The following is a 21,041-nucleotide window of genomic DNA, read 5'->3' as shown; positions in this document are numbered from 1 at the left end:
CCGGAATGGGTGGGGTGGATGATGAGGGCGAGAATAGGTGTTTTCTTGTATAGTTGTAGGGATAGTTATGTTTTTTTTTTTTTTTTTGCTCCTTGTCTGCAATTTCACGAAGTTCTGTCATCTAAAGAAACCGCTTACAAGTGGAAAAGCACAGTTTCATTTTTCTGAATGCAATGGAGAAAATTGCAAGCTTGTTTGATGTATGCTGGAAATGCCTTTTTTGTTCCTTTTGTACCTTTTTTTTTTTGTATATATTTGAAGAAAAAAAAAAAAACGCATGACACATGATGTAAATGTTAATGCTTTATTTACTTTATTGTTTTGTTTATTGTTTATTTTTAGTATGATTTTGTAAATATTGCAGTTTTTTTGACTTTGAGGTATTCTGTTTTCTTTTTGGTTGATGATGATGGAATCTGTAAAAAAAAAAAAAGAAAAGAAAAGTAAGGAGAAAAAAAAAAAAAAAAAAAAAAAAAACTATTGTTGATTTTGTGAAATTGTTGTTTGAAATTTTATAATAAAAGAATTAAAAAAAATCCTGTGTTCCTGCTTCGTTGCTGACCCGGCTTGATCCTGATCTCTGTTGACCGTCTCCTGTTCTGACTACTGGCTCATCCCTGACTATTCTTCTGCCTACTCCTATGCTGTTTGACCTCCTGTTGCTGTACCTTGGCTTGTGACCCGTTTACTCTTTGCCTGCTGCTCTGTACTGATCTGCCTCCACTGTTACCGACCCGGCTTGTCTGACCACGCTAACTACTCTGCCATCCATCCATCCTGCACGGATCCAGCCATACCTGCACAGTACCTGCACATACCTCTGGCGGATCCCTCTACCACTAGCAGGTGTACTCAGGGGCCGCGACCTGGTCTCAGTCCTGCGCCAAGTCCATCCCCACCATCAGGGGCTCTGGTGAAAAGGCAGACTGGGGCTTAGACTCCGCACCCTGGGGAATCCTGCCCTGAGGACCGCTAGAGGTACCACCAGGCAGTCGTTACAGAACCCTACGGCCGGCCTGACCATTCCACCTCTCGAGCCCTGACTACGCCTGTGTTCCTGCACCTCCTAAAGATTAGTGGAAGGTTGGTTTGCTCACTGTGCATTTATATAGATATATATATCTGGGTGGCTAATAATAAACTGTATTATATTGTACCTGAGACCTGCGTTTCCTTGTGTCAGTCCACACCTTTCTGGTCATTCCGTGATTCCTGACAATGGGAATGTTTGACCATCCTTCCAGTAGCACATTTGTGAGGTCGGGCACTGATGTTGAACGAGAAGGCCTGGCTTGCAGTCGCTGCTAATTCATCCCAAAGGTGTTCTGTCGGGTTGAGGTCAGGACTCTGAGCAGTCCAGTCAAGTTCCTCTATCCCAAACTCACTCATCCATATCTTTATAGACCTTGCTTTCTGCACTGGTGCGCAGTCATGTTGGAACAGAAGGGGCCATCCACAAACTGTTCCCACAAAGTTGGGAGTATGAAATTGTTCAACCCCACAACATAATCTCCCCTCCACTAAACTTTACACTTGACACAATGCAGTCAGGCAAGTAACATTCTGCAGGCAACCGCCAAACCCAGACATGTCTATCAGATTGCCAGTCACTCCAGAGAACACATCTCCACTGTTCTAGAGTCCAGTGGCAGCGTGCTTTACATCACTGTATCTGACACTTTGCAGTGTAAGGCTTGGATACAGCTGCTTACCCATGGAAACCCTTTCCATGAAGCTCTCTACACACTGCTGTTGTGCTAATCTTAAGGCCACATGAAGTTCGGGGGTCTTTAACTATTGACTCTGCAGACAGTTGGCGACTTCTGCGCACTTGCGCTTCAGCAAGTGCTGACCACGCTCTGTCATTTTACGTGGCCTACCACTTCATGGCTGAGTTGCTGTTGTTCCCAGATGTTTCCACTGTGTTATAATACCACTAACAGTTGACTGTGGAATATTTAGTAGCAAGAAAATTTCATGGATGGACTTATAGCACAGATGGTAACCTATCACAGTACCACGCTTGAATTTACTGAGCTCCTGAGAGTAACCCATCCTTTCACAGATGTTTGTAGAAGCAGTCTGCATGCCTAGGTGCTTGATTTTATACACCTGTGGCCATGGAGGTGATTGAAACACCTGAATCCAATGATTTGGAATATAGTATATGCTTTGTTAAAGTTTTTCATACATTTTTCACTTCCATGCAAGCATGCAAGTATATAATAAAGACATGCAAGTCTCAATTATATTTCATATTTATTTTACAAAGCATATTGTTGCTGTGTAATTACAAAGAATGTAGCCATTGAACCTCAGTCAATGGGGCCCAGAGGAAGCATTATTTGAAAGTATAACTGCTCAATAATCAGAACTATAGTAAACATGGATGCACAAATTGTGGTACTTCTTAAAATTATAAATATAGCAAAGTAAATAGATCATAAATGGTTAGGCCCCTTTCACACTAGCAGACCTATTAGGCCTACTAGTTTTTCAGGCGAATGCAATCGGACTCTCCAATCTGCTCTATAAAATGGCAGGTGTAAACGGACATGTCTCCGTTTATACCTGCCTACATTTGATTCAATCCTATCCACTAAAAAGAGACGGCTGGGGATCTGCTTCCCATCCGTCTAGTGGAACAGATCGGATGGCAGTCGTGTGTAAACGGACAGGTGGTCTGTTTATATCCGACCGCCCATGGAGGAGCACAGGCTGTGTCTGTGTCCGCTCTGCTTAAGCAGAGCGGACACAGACCAGCCATCCTCCTGCTCAGCGGGGATCAGCGGACAGATTCCCCACTGAGCATGCAGACTCCAAAGGAGCACCTATCATAGAAACAAAAGTGCCAGCCGACATTAGACAATAGCCTGTCACATGCAAGTTCATATCAAACTTCTTCCCTTGTGCAGACCCAGCCATGAGGCATCAAGGAAGACAAATGTTTTATAATGTCTCTAATGCCTAGTACACATGATGAGAAAATTTGGACAAATGATCGTTAGTGTTTATTGTATGTTACTCTCTAATTGAATTTGAGAGTGCTACTAAACACGAAAATTGTAGCAATAAGATTATCATTCTATTAGCCCTGGTTTACACTGGTGCAACTTGTTATGCGATTTGATTGCTTCAAATTACATGAAAAGTCACACCATATTGTCAGCAATGGAACTGTTCAAATCGGTGCAACTCCAACTCCAGAGTGGCTGACCATATCTGCTTTGATATCAGATTGTCTACCTACAAAACATTACAGAGAAATTAAAATTCTGATGTCTCAAATTCTCTTACGCAAGTGAATCTATAGATATCTTATCAAACCTTTTGTATCAGAATACAGATAAGAATTATGATTATAATCCATAATCTTTTCACATTGTTAGTGAATAATTATGCTGAAATTATGTTTAAAAACTGAACAAAGTTCATAGGTTTCCAAACTGTACCATTGAAGCCCATTTACTTGCAATAACAACTAAAAACCCATTAACTGTCTTAGATAGAATGTTAATGAAATGCACCAGCATAATTCTGTTTGTCATAACATGCTTTGTGGGCTTTTTCTATCAGTATTCTATAGCATCCAATAAGAATATGACTCTTACAAGGGTGTGGAAATGTTCTAAAAAACGAATTGTCCAAGGGCCTAAATCCGGGTCTCAAACTACTCATCCCTCATGACAATATGCTTGTCCTGATAGAAAAAAAAATAATTTTAACCAAAACTGTATTTAAATAAGGTCTTTATTGATACCAAGAAGGGTTGATGTTTTTTTGTTAGACAGAGGTGCTTTTAGGAATGTCTGGGGCTTGTAAAAATGAAAGGGGCTTTATGGTGACTTTTAATATTTTTAACATTGAGCTGTTTATCTCCTACTCACCTCCCTGCCTGTCTCCAGCACACAGAGACTAGTACGGAGGGGAGAGACCTTGCAGTGTAATGAGCACCGTTTGGGTGCTCGTGAGGAAACGGGAGTGTCTGGCTCTCTTAACACTCAGCAGAAGCGAATCTGCTGACTGAGTAAATGAGGAACCGGCTCTAATGAGAAGAAGAAAAAAAGAACTTTATTCATTCAGGTTACTCTCACACATGGAAGCACTTGGGTGCTTAGTACAAGTGTATGCTGAGCAGCCAAATCAAGCTCCAATGTCTGTTCCTTTAATCGCTTCTGCACCGTCCTATAGCAGAAATACTGCTACAGGGTGGCATGGGTGCGCAAAATCACGTATATATACGTGATTCACACTTTTGTGGTGATCGCGGGCCCGCCGGCCCAAGAATGCCGTGATTCAGTGACCAAGGGATCAATAATGCGATATAGGCAAGTGATGTTCAGCCTGAATCAGATGATCGATCCCTGCCCTACCGGAGATCTTTCTGTACCTGTGTTTACATTTACACAGGTACAGGAAATTATTAAATCTTCTCTCTCTGGCCGCATTCCGTCCCAGAGAGAGAAGAAAGCAGACACACATGAGTAAAACAGCACACTTACACAGTTAGAACACTTTTTAGGTCACATTTAACCCCTTGATCATCCCCCAGTTAACCCCTTCACTGTTCTGTCACCAGTGTCTTTAGTACAGTGTACAAAATAATAAAAGAATCCTCCTGCGCTAAAGGAAGTGACCTATAGATCAGCAGCTGTCACTCAATCTGATAACTTAACAGTGATAACAACACAAACCACTATAGTGCAGCGCTCTGTTAACCTAAAACCCCCCAAATAATGCACATCCAATATAAATATATATATAAACGTGCCACAAAAATATAAATATACATATAACACGTGACCTAAAGTGACCTTAGTGCTCTATATTCAGTGAATAATAAAGTAAATCATGTGACACCAAAAACCAATATAAGGACCCCTATAACAGGGGAATAACGTGATAAAAGGAAAATGTGATCAAACACACTAAACTCTACATAAATTTAAATGTCCATAAACTTGTGCTTCAAAAAAAAACATGCAGCATAGTGTGGTGAAGGTAACTGTGAATGTGTCAGCACATTCAAATCCTCAATGGCTAGATTGCCTCCTCCCTTCGGCGACCCAACGGGCCACTTCACTTTCAGGATCTACCTGGATCCTACTCCAACTGTGGCAGGTGGTTCTGGGACCTGTAGTTCCTCTCCAACTTAAACCAGGCCTCACAGGAAGATTTTCTGTTAAATATATCTCACACCCCCCAGGGTGAGAGAAAAAAGATCCTCCATAGTGTAGTAGGTGAAAATTATTATTATTATACAGTATTTATAAAGCGCCAATAGTTCACTCAGCGCCGTACAAGATCACTCACTTTTCTCTTAAATGTAACAGCAGATAGCGTCAGATTGCCCATCACTATATCAGTTATCACATTTAACCCTTTGATTGCCAGGAACATGCTCATACACAATAAACCTCCATTGCTAGTATATAGTGTCTGAATGGATCAATATCTTTGATCAGATCAGCACTATACTAGCATTCATATTAGTATAGTGTTCCCAAAAATGCAGCGTTAGCGAAATCAGCCCCTGTGCCTACCAGCACCTGCATTTAGCCCCTAAGCTTACTTCTCCCCCAGCAAGTGCAGTGTCAGTAGATCATAGTCACTTGATATATTGCACATAAAACCGCAGTGTTTGCAGAATCAGGCCTGATCTCTGCTAGCACTTGCAGGTAAATTTTTTTTGTAGTGGTTCAAGCAGTCCCTGACAGCCAGGGGCTCCTTTTCCCATGAGTCGCACTAGGTACCTATAAATTTGGTGGCCAAAATGTCCAATGAAAGGTACTCTAGTGAAGAGGCCTACAGGATTCTGACCATGTCAGATGAGAGCAAAGGGGAAGACTCACTGACAGAATCTGCCTCAGAATACGAACCTGTAGACAGCAGCGGCACCCTGACAGATAGCTCAGATGATGGAGAAGAGGCCCCTGCTAAGGTCAGGCATACCCGACCCTGTTCCCAGGTTGCTGAGATGTTACAAACTGGCGAGCACCAGTGGCCTAGTAGACCCTGGTCTTATACATACCAGCATTGCAGTATCACTTGATGACGTTGCGAGTCCCATAAGTGCAGTGCAAGCTGGTGCGGTGGCTAGCACAAGTAGTGTCCTGCAGCCACCAAGTGTTCGCACACACAAGGCCATAGAGCCCGTAGTGTCCTTCCAGATGTGCTTGCAAATCCTGATTGGCAGCCCACAAATTCTGCAGCACCTGTACTTCCCCCATTCACTGCTCAACCCAGAATTCGGGTGGAAACAGAAAATCTAACTACTCCCCTTGATTTTTTGGAGTTGTTTTTCACGATTGTGGATCAAAGCAATTTATATGCATAACAGTTTATCACCGCCAACCCAAATTCAAACCATGCAGACCATTTGGATGGAAACCTACAGTCATGGCCGAAATTGTTGGCACCCTTGATATTTCTCCAGGAAATCATGTATTTCTCACGAAACGTATTGCATTAACACATGTTTTGCTATACACATGTTTATTCCCTTTGTGTGTATTGGGACAAAACAAAAAAAGGGAGGAAAGAAAGCAAATTCGACATAATGTCACACAAACCTCCAAAAATGGGCTGGACAAAAGTATTGGCACCCTTTCACAACTGCGGATAAATAAGAATGTTACAAGCATGTGATGCTCCTGTAAACTCACCTGGGGCAAGTAACAGGTGTGGGCAATATAGAAATCACACCTGAAAGCAGATAAAAAGGAGAGACGTTCACTTAACCTTTGCATTGTGTGTCTGTCTGTGCCACACTAAGCATGGACAACAGAAAGAGGAGACGAGAACTGTCTGAGGACCTGAGAACCAAAATTGTGGCAAAATATCAACAATCTCAAGGTTACAAGTCCATCTCCAGAGAACTAGATTTGCCTTTGTCCACAGTGCGCAACATTATCAAGAAGTTTGCAACCCATGGCACTGTAGCTAATCTCCCTGGTCGTGGACGGATGAGGAAAATTGATGAAAGATTGCAACGCAGAATAGTCCGGATGGTGGATAAGCAGCCCCAAACATGTTCCAAAGACATTCAAGCTGTCCTGCAGGCTCAGGGAGCATCAGTGTCAGCGCGAACTATCCGTCGACATTTAAATGAAATGAAACGCTATGGCAGGAGACCCAGGAGGACCCCACTGCTGACACAGAGACATAAAAAAGCAAGACTACAGTTTGCCAAAATGTACTTGAGTAAGCCAAAAGCCTTCTGGGAAAACGTCTTGTGGACAGATGAGACCAAGATAGAGCTTTTCGGTAAAGCACATCATTCTACTGTTTACCGAAAACGGAATGAGGCCTACAAAGAACAAAACACAGTACCTACGGTAAAATATGGTGGAGGTTCAATGATGTTTTGGGGTTGTTTTGCTGCCTCTGGCACTGGGTGCCTTGACTGTGTGCAAGGCATCATGAAATCTGAGGATTACCAAAGGATTTTGGGTCGCACTGTAGGGCCCAGTGTCAGAAAGCTGGGTTTGCGTCCAAGATCCTGGGTCTTCCAGCAGGACAATGACCCCAAACATACGTCAAAAAGCACTCAGAAATGGATGGCAAAGAAGCGCTGGAGAGTTCTGAAGTGGCCAGCAATGAGCCCAGATCTAAATCCCATTGAACACCTGTGGAGAGATCTTAAAATTGCTGTTGGGAAAAGGTGTCCTTCCAATAAGAGAGACCTGGAGCTGTTTGCAAAGGAAGAGTGGTCCAAAATTCCGGGTGAGAGGTGTCAGAAGCTTATTGATGGTTATAGGAAGCGACTGATTTCAGTTATGTTTTCCAAAGGGTGTGCAACCAAATATTAAGTTAAGGGTGCCAATACTTTTGTCCAGCCCATTTTTGGGGTTTTGTGTGACATTATGTCATATTTGCTTTTCTGCCTCTGTTTTATATTTGTTCCAATACATACAAAGGGAATAAACATGTGTATAGCAAAACATGTGTTAATGCAATACCTTTTTTGTGTGAAATACTTGATTTTCAGGAAAAATATCAAGGGTGCCAACAATTTCGGCCATGACTGTATTACGGTTTCCGAGTGTAACTTTTTTTGGGCCTAACCTTCAACATGGGCATTACTAAAAAAAATGAATTGCGGTTGTATTGGTCCACAGACCCAATTCATCATATCCCTGTGTTCTCTGCTGCCATGGCCAGGCATAGATATGAGAATATAATGTGATTTATGCATTTCAATAACATTTCACTCTGCCGTCCTCGGGGTGACCCTGAATTTGACTGGCTCTACAAAATTCAACCCCTCGTAAATTACCTTAACCAAAAATTTGCAGATGTGTATACTCCCCAGGAAAACATCTGTGTTGATGAGTCCCTCATTCATTTTTCTGTCCGCCTTGCATTCAAACAATTTCTCCCCAGCAAGTGTACCAGATATGGGATCAAAATATATAAGACCTGTGAGAGGGCAACAGGCTATACATATAAGTTTTGGATTTACGAGGGAAATGTCACGTGGAGCCCTCGGATGCCCAGACTACTGTACATGAGGAACAGTGGCAAGATAGTTTGGGACTTGGTGTCATCCTTTTTTCCATATGGGGTACCACTTATACTTGGAAATTTTTATTCAAGCGTGCCACTATTTAGACTTATGTGCAATCTTGGAATTAGCACATGAAGCACCGTGTGACCTAATCGCTGGGGCTTCCCCTAACGGCTTGTAAATATCGGTCTTAGAAAGGGGGAAAAAGTCTGCTTGAGAAATTATGAATTGCTCACAGTGAAGTAGAAAGACAAATGGGATGTTTTCGTCCTGTCTTCCATTTACGCTAACACGACCATCCATGGTAGCTGGTGTTGTTGAGAAGCCCCTCTGTATCCACGACTGTAACCTTAACATGGGAGGGATGGACTTTGACGACCAGATGATGAAGCTGTACTTAGTTTCCCAAAAGGCCAGATGCTGGTACAAAAAAGTGTCTGTTTATTTCAATTGGCTCCATATAACGCTTTACAAAGCAACTGTACATAGTGGATCCTTCCTAAAATTCCAGGAAGAGATCATCACATCCCTTTTGTATCCAGAAGGTGCTATGGTCCAAACCCCCAACCCAGATGCAGTTAGCCGGCTGCATGAGAGGAATTTTCCAGATGCCATTCCTCAAACCCCAGCCCAAAGGACATTCAAAAAACAGATTTTGTGTCTGTAGTAGACATGGAATTAGGCGTGGCATCCACTTTTTTTTGTCACTCCTGTCCTGGCCAACCTGGTCTCTGCCTCAAGGACTGCTTCCGTCGCTATCACACACTAATTTTGAACTGATTTGAAGGTTTCTATCTTCCTTCAACCCCCCTTGCAGTGGAACAGTTGGACGCCACCCCCCCCCCCCCCCCCCTTTGAAGGAAGAAGAGCTATAAGGGTGAGTGAGAGTGGCAGAAGATTATAAAATGTGATATATTTTAAAAAGTTAATTTGTGATGGAAGTAAAATGTTGATGGACAAGATTGTGGGGGTTGCACTTAAGGGGTCATTTTGGTGACTACTGAGGGTCTTGGACACAAACAGATGAAGGCTAAATAAAAGAGAGATGATTTGAAAAGAACTTGAGTTCCTGAGGGGAGAAAGAGGGGGACGGAGGAGAGGAGGACATAGGAGAGAAGAGGAGAGGAGGTGAAGGAGAGGAGAAGAAGGAAGAGAAGAAAAAATATTTTGTTGGAGGAGTGGATATCTGAATACCTAACATATCAGATATAAATTAAAAATGAAAAACAAGGCAACAAAAGGAGGTGGGTCAAAGGCCCTGCAATCCAGTTCAATTAAAAAATATATTCCCAGGCAGGAAAAACAGATTCCTGAGAGGCAAAATGCAATAAATGAAAAGTTTTTGTTGGAAAACAGTACTGGAGAAAGCTCCAGATTATTCTTGGGACTACCTAATATTAGCCAAAATTTAGAAGAAACAGACATTGAGAAAATAGGTCCACAGGAGAACTAAGAACAGCAGGACACACATCTGCCAACTAAATTGGAAATAGCAGGAATGTTTAAAGGTTTGGAAAAATCTATAAAACAGGAACTGGCGAAGTTACATAAAGATCTGGGGCAGGTGCTATCTAGAGTAGAGGAGACGGAAGAAAAAATAAACAAACATGCCAAAGTGATCCAGTCCTTAGGAAAACAAATGGTGGAAATGAAAAAAGAACATAGAAATCTGCTAAAAAAATTTGAAGATCAGGAAAATAGGCTTAGAAAAAGCAACTTAAGGATACAAGGTTTTCCAGAGATCTCTCAAGGAGAAGATTTGAGGGAAACAATAGAGAAAATGTTAGACAGAATAATGGATAGAGCTGCAGTGGAACCGTATAAAATAGATGGGGTGTACAGAATTAAGAGACTCCATCAAGAAGGCAGAAAAGGTAATCCGAAAGATGTCACTGTTCAATTCCATCACTACTGTGATAAAGAAGAGATCTGGAAGAGGATGAAAGAAAGAGCAGCTATAAAATAAGGTGAAATAAACATACAGTTTTTTGCGGATCTTGCTTCTGAGACATTGTTAAGAAAAAGAACTTTGAAACCATTAGTAGAACAAATGAGGAAGCAGAACGTTAGATACAGCTGGGGGTTCCCAGCATGTTTAATTGGTTGGAGAAATGGGTGTTCTGCCAGATTAAGGTTTCCTGAATTGAGAGACTTCTGTGAGAGACTGGAGTTGCAATATATAGTTATCCCCGGATGGGGTGTGGAGGAGGAAGAAAGTGGTAATATAGAAAGTGAAAGGTGGCAGGGGTCCAGGAGGGAACTTGAAACCTGAGGGGGATGAGGGGAGGGGGTGAGGAGGGGGGGAGGGGGAGAGGAGGGTGTTGAGGGGGGTTCCCCCCTTTTTTTTCTCTCTCCTCCTCTTTATCTCCCCCTTCTGTCCTCCTCTTCTCCTCTTTTTCCTTGGAAGATGTTGTCTGTTTTTCTTCTCTTTACCAAAGAATTTTTTTTTTCTTCTTTTGAATATTCCTTTCTTTTGTTTAAGCTGGCGAGATGCTGGGGGAGTGTAATTGGGTTGAGGTGGGCATGCTCAGAGCTTCACCCTAAAGTGGAATCAAGGGTGGGACTTAGACCACAAATGATTCATAGGCGAATTATTTGCCTAAAAAGGGAGGGGGGCTGGGGGGAGGGTGGGTGGATGGGAGGAGGGTATGGGGGAGGGTTAAGTAGTTTAAGACTCTGCGAAATAGTAAGAAATGTATCTGTCTGGAGAAAACCTAGGAAACGAAGGGGAAGATATGGAGGAAAGAGGAGAAGGGGAAGATGGAGAAGAGAGGAGAAGAAAGGTAGAATGGAAGACCTTAATTTTGTGACTTATAATGTTAAAGGATTAAATAGCTTTGGGAAGAAATTTAGGATTTTCAAAGAAATTCAGCACATATTTTCTTCAGCGTTTTTTTTACAGGAAAAACATTTGGAGCGAGAAGCAAATGTGAAACTAAATTCCAGATATTATCCAATGTGGTACTATGCAGTTTCCCCAATCAAACGAGCCAAAGGAGTGGCAATAGGTTTTGCGAAAAATATCAGGTTTAATTTGGAAGACAGATTGGTAGATCCGGAAGGGAGATTTCTGTTCCTGAAGGGGAAATTACAGGATCGGGAGCGCAAATTTTTTTCAGTGTCTGATGACGAATTTCCCCACGAATCATTATCACTCAATTCTGCAAGTAGTTCTAATTTACTATCGCTGTTCTCTAGCTGGTCTAAAACCACTTTTGACCTAAAGGGACGCTTTTTGTTCGCCATGGACGTTTCTCAGTTTCCAGGCAGAAAGAACAGTAAAAATACAGGCAGGGCACAGGACAAAGCACTAGGGACAAAATGTATGTGAAATGCTTTGATACAGTAATGTTTTACTATGTGATTTTAGTGTATTGAGTGAATGCCAAATTTTTCCATTTTTGAAATTCCCGCCGGTTCCATCCCCCGTACGTCCCAACGCTCACAGGGAACAGAACCCAGAAGACGGATGCCAGCATTGGCCAGAGAAGATGGCCGGGAATGCTGCAGGGGGGACATCACGGGACCGCAGGACAAGGTAAGTGCTAGAGGGATCCCAGAGCAATGCTGCAGTGTAATCCTAAGTGTAGCTCGGGGTTACCGCTTCTGGTGCTGAAAGTTAAACCCGAGCTACACTCGGGAATACCACCAGGGAGGTTAAGAGCCAAACCTCCTCCAGTTAAGCCACCCAGGGACATTGTCCTATGCTAGGATTCAATATCGCTGGGCATTCCCCTTCAAGTTGATAATTCCACACAATGGTACCACCTCCATTGCAACCTCTATATCGGAAGGTCAAGAAATTCTCGTAAAATTGGGTCTTTTGGATCCTGATAATCTTCCTTGTCCTCCATCTACACCACATCCAACTCCTATATGGAATACACACTCTCCACATAGAGACAGACATAGAATTCATAATGAAGCTGGATGTTTGGATCCCCCTTAAGTGCCTGGTCACAGTGCTACGATTTCAGGTGCGATTTGCGAATTGAAATTACACCTGCAATCGCATCTAATGAATGTCAGTGGCTTACCATGTGCGATTTGCTGCAGCGCGATTTCTAAAGTAGTTCTTGCATTACTTTTTCTGTAGTTTTATTGCGATTTAACCTACATAGAATATAATGAAAATCGCACTGCAAAATGCAAGAAATCATTGAAAATCTTCACGAGTAGCAATAAGTCTTCAGAAATGATAAATCGCAGTGCTGTGACTGGTGACTAATTGGAAGTTATTATGATAACTAGAGATGAGCGAATCGAAGTAGCCGAAGTGGAATTCGAGTCGAATATCGGAAAAATTTTGATTCGCGCCGAATCCGAAAAATAGCCTAATTCGGACGCGCGAATCGAAATTTTTCCGAAAATGGCGGCTGACATGTGCGGCGACGGAGCGGGGATGTCTGGGAAGGCACGCAGACAAGGCGCGCTGACCCATAATGCATTCCTCAACGACATGTGATCGCATCAGCCAATCAGCAGCCAGCCAGCTAGCACTGTGTAATGGTCGAGCTATAAATAGCGGCCATTTTGGAATTCTTCATTTGCCTGCAGTCATTGAACAGAGGCAGACCGCTCTGTATTAGGGACAGGGACAGAGTTAGGGCCACAGAAACGATACTTGGGGACAGAGAAACAATACTTAGGGACAGAGAACTATTACTCAGGGACACAGATTTGTTAATTAGGGCCACAGAATCGTTACTTAGGGACAAAGAAACGCTAGTTAGGGACACAGAATTCATACTCAGGGACAGACAGAATTGTTACTGAGTGCCAGAGAATTGTTACTTAGGGCCACAGAAACGTTATTAGGGCCACAGAATTGTTACTCAGGGACAGACAGAATTGTTACTGAGTGCCAGAGAATTGTTACTTAGGGCCACAGAAACGTTATTAGGGCCACAGAATTGTTACTCAGGGACAGACAGAATTGTTACTGAGTGCCAGATAATTGTTACTTAGGGCCACAGAAACGTTATTAGGGCCACATAATTGTTACTCAGGGACAGACAGAATTGTTACTGAGTGCCAGAGAATTGTTACTTAGGGCCACAGAAACTTTAGTTAGGGCCACAGAATTGTTACTCAGGGACAGACACAGAATTGTTACTGAGGGCCACAGAACTGTTACTTAGGGCCACAGAATTGTTACTCGCACAGACACAGAATTGTTACTCGCACAGACACAGAATTGTTACTGAGGGCCACAGAACTGTTACTTAGGGCCACAGAATTGTTACTCGCAAAGACACAGAATTGTTACACAGGGACACAGAACTGTTACTGAGGGCCACAGAACCGTTACTTAGGGCCACAGAATTGTTACTCGCACAGACACAGAATTGTTACTCGCACAGACACAGAATTGTTACTCGCACAGACACAGAATTGTTACTGAGGGCCACAGAACTGTTAGTTAGGGCCACAGAATTGTTACTCGCACACACACAGAATTGTTACTCGCACAGACACAGAATTGTTACTGAGGGCCACAGAACTGTTACTTGGGGCCACAGAAACGTTAATCAGGGACACAGAATTGTTACTGAGGGCCACAGAACTGTTACTTAGGGCCACAGAATTGTTACTCGCACAGACACAGAATTGTTACTCGCACAGACACAGAATTGTTACTGAGGGCCACAGAACTGTTACTTAGGGCCACAGAATTGTTACTCGCACAGACACAGAATTGTTACACAGGGACACAGAACTGTTACTGAGGGCCACAGAACCGTTACTTAGGGCCACAGAATTGTTACTCGCACAGACACAGAATTGTTACTCGCACAGACACAGAATTGTTACTCGCACAGACACAGAATTGTTACTCGCACAGACACAGAATTGTTACTCAGGGCCACAGAACTGTTACTTAGGGCCACAGAATTGTTACTCGCACAGACACAGAATTGTTACTCAGGGACACAGAACTGTTACTGAGGGCCACAGAACTGTTACTTAGGGCCACAGAATTGTTACTCGCACAGACACAGAATTGTTACTCGCACAGACACAGAATTGTTACTCAGGGACACAGAACTGTTACTGAGGGCCACAGAACTGTTACTTAGGGCCACAGAATTGTTACTCGCACAGACACAGAATTGTTACTCGCACAGACACAGAATTGTTACTCAGGGACACAGAACTGTTACTGAGGGCCACAGAACTGTTACTTAGGGCCACAGAAATGTTACTCGCACAGACACAGAATTGTTACTCGCACAGACACAGAATTGTTACTGAGGGCCACAGAACTGTTACTTGGGGCCACAGAAACGTTAATCAGGGACACAGAATTGTTACTGAGGGCCACAGAACTGTTACTTAGGGCCACAGAATTGTTACTCGCACAGACACAGAATTGTTACTCGCACAGACACAGAATTGTTACTCAGGGACACAGAACTGTTACTGAGGGCCACAGAACTGTTACTTAGGGCCACAGAATTGTTACTCGCACAGACACAGAATTGTTACTCGCACAGACACAGAATTGTTACTGAGGGCCACAGAACTGTTACTTGGGGCCACAGAAACGTTAATCAGGGACACAGAATTGTTACTGAGGGCCACAGAACTGTTACTTAGGGCCACAGAATTGTTACTCGCACAGACACAGAATTGTTACTCGCACAGACACAGAATTGTTACTGAGGGCCACAGAACTGTTACTTGGGGCCACAGAAACGTTAATCAGGGACACAGAATTGTTACTGAGGGCCACAGAACTGTTAGGGCCACAGAATTGTTACTCGCACAGACACAGAATTGTTACTCGCACAGACACAGAATTGTTACTGAGGGCCACAGAACTGTTACTTGGGGCCACAGAAACGTTAATCAGGGACACAGAATTGTTACTGAGGGCCACAGAACCGTTACTTAGGGCCACAGAATTGTTACTCGCACAGACACAGAATTGTTACTCGCACAGACACAGAATTGTTACTCAGGGACACAGAACTGTTACTGAGGGCCACAGAACTGTTACTTAGGGCCACAGAATTGTTACTCGCACAGACACAGAATTGTTACTCGCACAGACACAGAATTGTTACTGAGGGCCACAGAACTGTTACTTGGGGCCACAGAAACGTTAATCAGGGACACAGAATTGTTACTGAGGGCCACAGAACTGTTAGGGCCACAGAATTGTTACTCGCACAGACACAGAATTGTTACTCGCACAGACACAGAATTGTTACTGAGGGCCACAGAACTGTTACTTGGGGCCACAGAAACGTTAATCAGGGACACAGAATTGTTACTGAGGGCCACAGAACTGTTACTTAGGGCCACAGAATTGTTACTCGCACAGACACAGAATTGTTACTCAGGGACACAGAACTGTTACTGAGGGCCACAGAACTGTTACTTAGGGCCACAGAATTGTTACTCGCACAGACACAGAATTGTTACTCGCACAGACACAGAATTGTTACTCAGGGACACAGAACTGTTACTGAGGGCCACAGAACTGTTACTTAGGGCCACAGAATTGTTACTCGCACAGACACAGAATTGTTACTCGCACAGACACAGAATTGTTACTCAGGGACACAGAACTGTTACTGAGGGCCACAGAACTGTTACTTAGGGCCACAAAATTGTTACTCGCACAGACACAGAATTCTTACTCGCACAGACACAGAATTGTTACTCAGGGACACAGAACTGTTACTGAGGGCCACAGAACTGTTACTTAGGGCCACAGAATTGTTACTCGCACAGACACAGAATTGTTACTCGCACAGACACAGAATTGTTACTGAGGGCCACAGAACTGTTACTTGGGGCCACAGAAACGTTAATCAGGGACACAGAATTGTTACTGAGGGCCACAGAACTGTTACTTAGGGCCACAGAATTGTTACTCGCACAGACACAGAATTGTTACTGAGGGCCACAGAACTGTTACTTAGGGCCACAGAATTGTTACTCGCACAGACACAGAATTGTTACTCAGGGACACAGAATTGTTACTCAGGGACACATAATCGTTGAATTAAAGAGTATGTCAGACAACATGCAGAGGAGTGGCAGAGGAGGCAATGTTTTAGGAGCGAGCAGACGTGGCAGCAGAGGAAGGGGTCGAGGCAGCACTATTCGCAGCCAGAGGCCAGTGCTCCCGGTGTCATACAGCGGTCGTGTCTCCACCGACAACCCTGCCGTCATCGATTGGTTGGCTCGGTCGTCTTCCTCTTCCCAGGTCACCTCTGACACCTACAGCCAACGGTCGGTGGGTACGTCAGACACAACCGTTAGTTGGCATGGCCCGGGACCAAGCCCACTGAAATCACGTGTCCTCTACCTGCCCCTGTCCTTTGGTGTTCCCTCACCAAGCGAAGTATCGCATGCTGTGGGCTCAGCCCCACTGTACAGTGAGGAAGAGCTAACAGAGGGCGGTCAGGAACGGGGGGAGACATCCGCCTTTTCAGCAGCCAGGCGAAGAAGTAGTGGCGAGGAGAGTGGCCCGGTAGCCGGTCTAGAGACAGGTCTGTCTCCTGACCCAGACGCAGCCGAGGGGGCTAGTAGTGAGGCGGAGACCCTACTTGATGATGAGGAGGTTGATCGCACTTGGCAGCCTCGTCGTCATCAGGCAATTTCTTCCGCATCATCAGGAGAAGAGGGTGGCAGCTTGGCAGTGAGCGAAACAGTCGGTGGGTTGCCCAGGAGACAGCAGCAGGGTCGCAGCAGTGTCAGTGGAAGCAGTGTCAGTGGAGCCAAACGGCCACGGAGTAGAGCACCAGCTCCACTGCAGCCTACCACCACGGCCAGTAGTGGTGCCGGTGTGCACGGAGGAAGCAGCAGTCAGCCAGTGAGGAGTATCGGGGGCAAAGTTTCCTACTCGGCGGTGTGGCAATTTTTCGTCAAGCCGCCCGAGGAAGTAAACGTAGCCGTATGTCGACTATGTGGCCAGAAAGTCAAGCGTGGCCAGGGGGCCCATGTTGGGACTACAGCGTTGCGGCAGCATATGCAGCGTCGCCATTTGGTGGCCTGGGAAAACCGTGATAAAGATACGTTGGTTCTGCCCGCCCCAGCCCCCGCTCCATCACCCGCTCCGTTACTTGCTCCGTCACCCGACGTCAATCGCCCTCCATCAGCCAGTCAAGGCTCCAACACCTCTGCTGAGGGGAGTTGTCGCTCGTTGTCATCTTCCGCTCGTTCAGATGCTCCTTCTCCTGCTACTCCTCTTCACGGATTCCGTCAGCAGTCTTTCTTGGAATCCGTTTCCAAGAGACAACAGTTTGCGAGCACGCACCCGACGGTGCAAAAGCTGAACGTCCTCCTGTCCAAGTTGCTGGTGCTGCAGTCCCTCCCTTTTCAAGTGGTGGACTCAGCACCTTTCAGAGAAATGATGGCTTGTGCCGCGCCGCGGTGGAGAGTGCCAAGCCGTCATTTCTTCGCCAAAAAGGCAGTGCCAGCCCTGCATTCACATGTAGAAGACATGGTGGGCCAGTCTTTGAGCATGTCGGTCTCTGCCAAAGTGCACGGCAGCGCCGACGTGTGGAGCTGTAACTACGGTCAGGGACAGTACATGTCATTTACGGCCCACTGGGTGAACGTGGTGCCGTCACAGCCGCACCAGCAACTTGGACAGGTCACGCCGCTTTTGCCTCCACGTTTGCACGTCCTTGGTCCGGCAAAGATGTCCGCCTCTACCACCTCTTCTTCCGCCGTGTCCTCAGCCGCCACCCCCGTGCCAAGTCCCATTACCCGACCGGCATATCACATGTGCAGGGCGCAACGGTGTCACGCTGTTCTGCACCTGGTATGCCTTGGCGAACGTAGTCACACAGGGGAGGAACTTCTGAGTGTAATGAACAGAGAAATCGACAGATGGCTGTCTCCGCGCAAACTGAAAATCGGAACCATGTTGACCGACAACGGAAAGAACATGGTGTCTGCTCTGCGTCAAGGAAGGTTGTGCCATGCGCCATGCATGGCTCACGTGTTCAATCTGGTTGTCAAGCGGTTCCTAAAATCCACCATCCCACTGCAAGACATCCTTAAAATGTCACGTAAACTTTGCATGCATTTCAGCCATTCCTACACCGCAAAGCACACCCTCCTTGAGCGGCAGCAGCAGAACGGAATTCCACATCATCGCCTGATCTGCGACGTTGCAACAAGGTGGAATTCAACCCTACACATGTTAGACCGCCTTTACGAGCAGCGAAAGGCCATCACCAATTTCCTGATGTTACAAGCGGATAAAGGTACTCCCCTGTGTAACTTCGATGTCAGCCATTGGCAGCTCATGCGTGACACCTGCCGCTTGCTCAGGCCCTTTGAGGAGGCCACGCTATTCGTGAGTCGGCAGGACTATGGGATGAACGACGTCATTCCTCTGTTGCACGTCCTTGAACAAATGCTGTTAACAATGGCTGGTCAGGGTGCGGTAGACGTGGCGCACAGATCTCAACGCCACATGACCCCTGTGGGGGCAGGACAGGAAGAAGAGGAGGAGGTAGAGGAGGACATTTGTGCTCAGGAATTATTGAGTGAAATGGGTGGTTTTTCCACTCAGCGGACAGGAGTGGAGGAGCAGGAGCATCTGGTAGAGGAGGAGGAGGAGGAGACAGAGGACCCAGACGCACCGTGGCAGTATGCTGTGGAGATGGAGGCAGGGAGTCCCTCGCATTCCTTGGCACAAATGGCCCACAGCATGCTCGGTTGCTTGCGTAGCGACAGCCGAATAATAACCATCAGACAGAGGGATGACTTTTGGCTGTCCACCTTGTTGGACCCTCGCTACCGTTCCAAAATGGTGGCCTTTTTCACACCTGCTGAGAGGGAGGCCAAAATAACGTACTATAAAAACCACCTATGTAGTCAGTTGGTCTCTGCCTTTGTGCGCCAACGTCCATCCTCAGACACTGTGGGCCCTGTGCGCTCGCGTTCCGCTGCCATGGCAGCAGGGGAGGGGTGGGGTGGTAGGAGCAGTGGCAGCTCCACCAGCAGCGGCTGCCTCAGTCTGCAGTCGATGATGAGTAGCTTTCTTCACCAGCGCAGTGAGGAAACTACTAACCAGCCGCAGCAGCAGCAGCAGCAGCAGCATCAGGTGGACCTGGAGCAGGACCTCAAACAACAGGCTTGGGCCTACTTGGACAGCACCCTGCCAACCGAGGTAGACAATCCCCTTGACTACTGGTCAACGAAACTTGACCTTTGGCCCCAACTAGCTGAATTTGCCCTTGAAAGGCTGTCATGCCCGGCCAGTAGCGTGGCATCGGAGCGCGTGTTTAGTGCGGCAGGAGGTATTGTAACTCCGCGGAGGACACGACTGTCCACCCAAAGTGTGGAGAGACTCACGTTTGTGAAAATGAATCAGGCGTGGATTAGTCTGGATTTCAAACCACCAGTTCCTGACACAACTGACTAAATCCGCCATGAATCATGCCTCAAACATGTGCCACTTTGAGGTCTCCTCACACACTGCTGGTGTGTAGAATTTTTTGACATAGGGTGCTGGCAGATTACGGGCCTCCCATTGCTGCTGCCAGGCCCCTAATCTGCCATAGGCCCCTATATACCGCCTCCTCATGCTGCTGCCAGGTCCAGAGTCTCTCATGGGTCCCTGTACGGCCTCCCATTGCTGCTGTCTCCATCGCCACACTCTGCCATGTGCCACTTTCAGGTCTCCTCACACTGCTGGTGTGTAGAATTTTTTGACATAGGGTGCTGGCAGATTACGGGCCTCCCATAGCTGCTGCCAGGCCCCTAATCTGCCATAGGCCCCTATATACCGCCTCCTCATGCTGCTGCCAGGTCCAGAGTCTCTCATGGGTCCCTGTACGGCCTCCCATTGCTGCTGTCTCCATCGCCACACTCTGCCATGTGCCACTTTCAGGTCTCCTCACACTGCTGGTGTGTAGAATTTTTTGACATAGGGTGCTGGCAGATTACGGGCCTCCCATAGCTGCTGCCAGGCCCCTAATCTGCCATAGGCCCCTATATACCGCCTCCTCATGCTGCTTCCAGGTCCAGAGTCTCTCATGGGTCCCTGTACGGCCTCCCATTGCTGCTGTCTCCATCGCCACACTCTGCCATGTGCCACTTTCAGGTCTCCTCACACTGCTGGTGTGTAGAATTTTTTGACATAGGGTGCTGGCAGATTACGGGCCTCCTATAGCTGCTGCCAGGCCCCTAATCTGCCATAGGCCCCTATATACCGCCTCCTCATGCTGCTGCCAGGTCCAGAGTCTCTCATGGGTCCCTGTACGGCCTCCCATTGCTGCTGTCTCCATCGCCACACTCTGCCATGTGCCACTTTCAGGTCTCCTCACACTGCTGGTGTGTAGAATTTTTTGACATAGGGTGCTGGCAGATTACGGGCCTCCTATAGCTGCTGCCAGGCCCCTAATCTGCCATAGGCCCCTATATACCGCCTCCTCATGCTGCTGCCAGGTCCAGAGTCTCTCATGGGTCCCTGTACGGCCTCCCATTGCTGCTGTCTCCATCGCCACACTCTGCCATGTGCCACTTTCAGGTCTCCTCACACTGCTGGTGTGTAGAA

The 21,041-nt window shown here is 46.0% G+C and overlaps 1 long non-coding RNA gene across 1 annotated transcript in view; it reads right to left on the bottom strand.

Moving 5' to 3' along the window:
- Positions 1 to 290: 290 nt before the first annotated feature.
- Positions 291 to 21,041, bottom strand: part of LOC149460859 (uncharacterized) — a 147,386-nt gene continuing 126,635 nt past the window's right edge. Inside the window, exon 2 of the long non-coding RNA XR_016313018.1 lies at positions 291 to 416. This is a non-coding gene — a long non-coding RNA (uncharacterized LOC149460859). The remainder of the gene's footprint in view (positions 417 to 21,041) is intronic.

The sequence above is a fragment of the Staurois parvus genome, unplaced genomic scaffold (assembly GCF_062004578.1).
Source record: "Staurois parvus isolate SC_StPar_1 unplaced genomic scaffold, SC_StPar_1.0 ptg000218l, whole genome shotgun sequence".
NCBI classification, from domain to species: domain Eukaryota; kingdom Metazoa; phylum Chordata; class Amphibia; order Anura; family Ranidae; genus Staurois; species Staurois parvus.
This window is presented reverse-complemented; position numbering and strand designations above follow the sequence as displayed.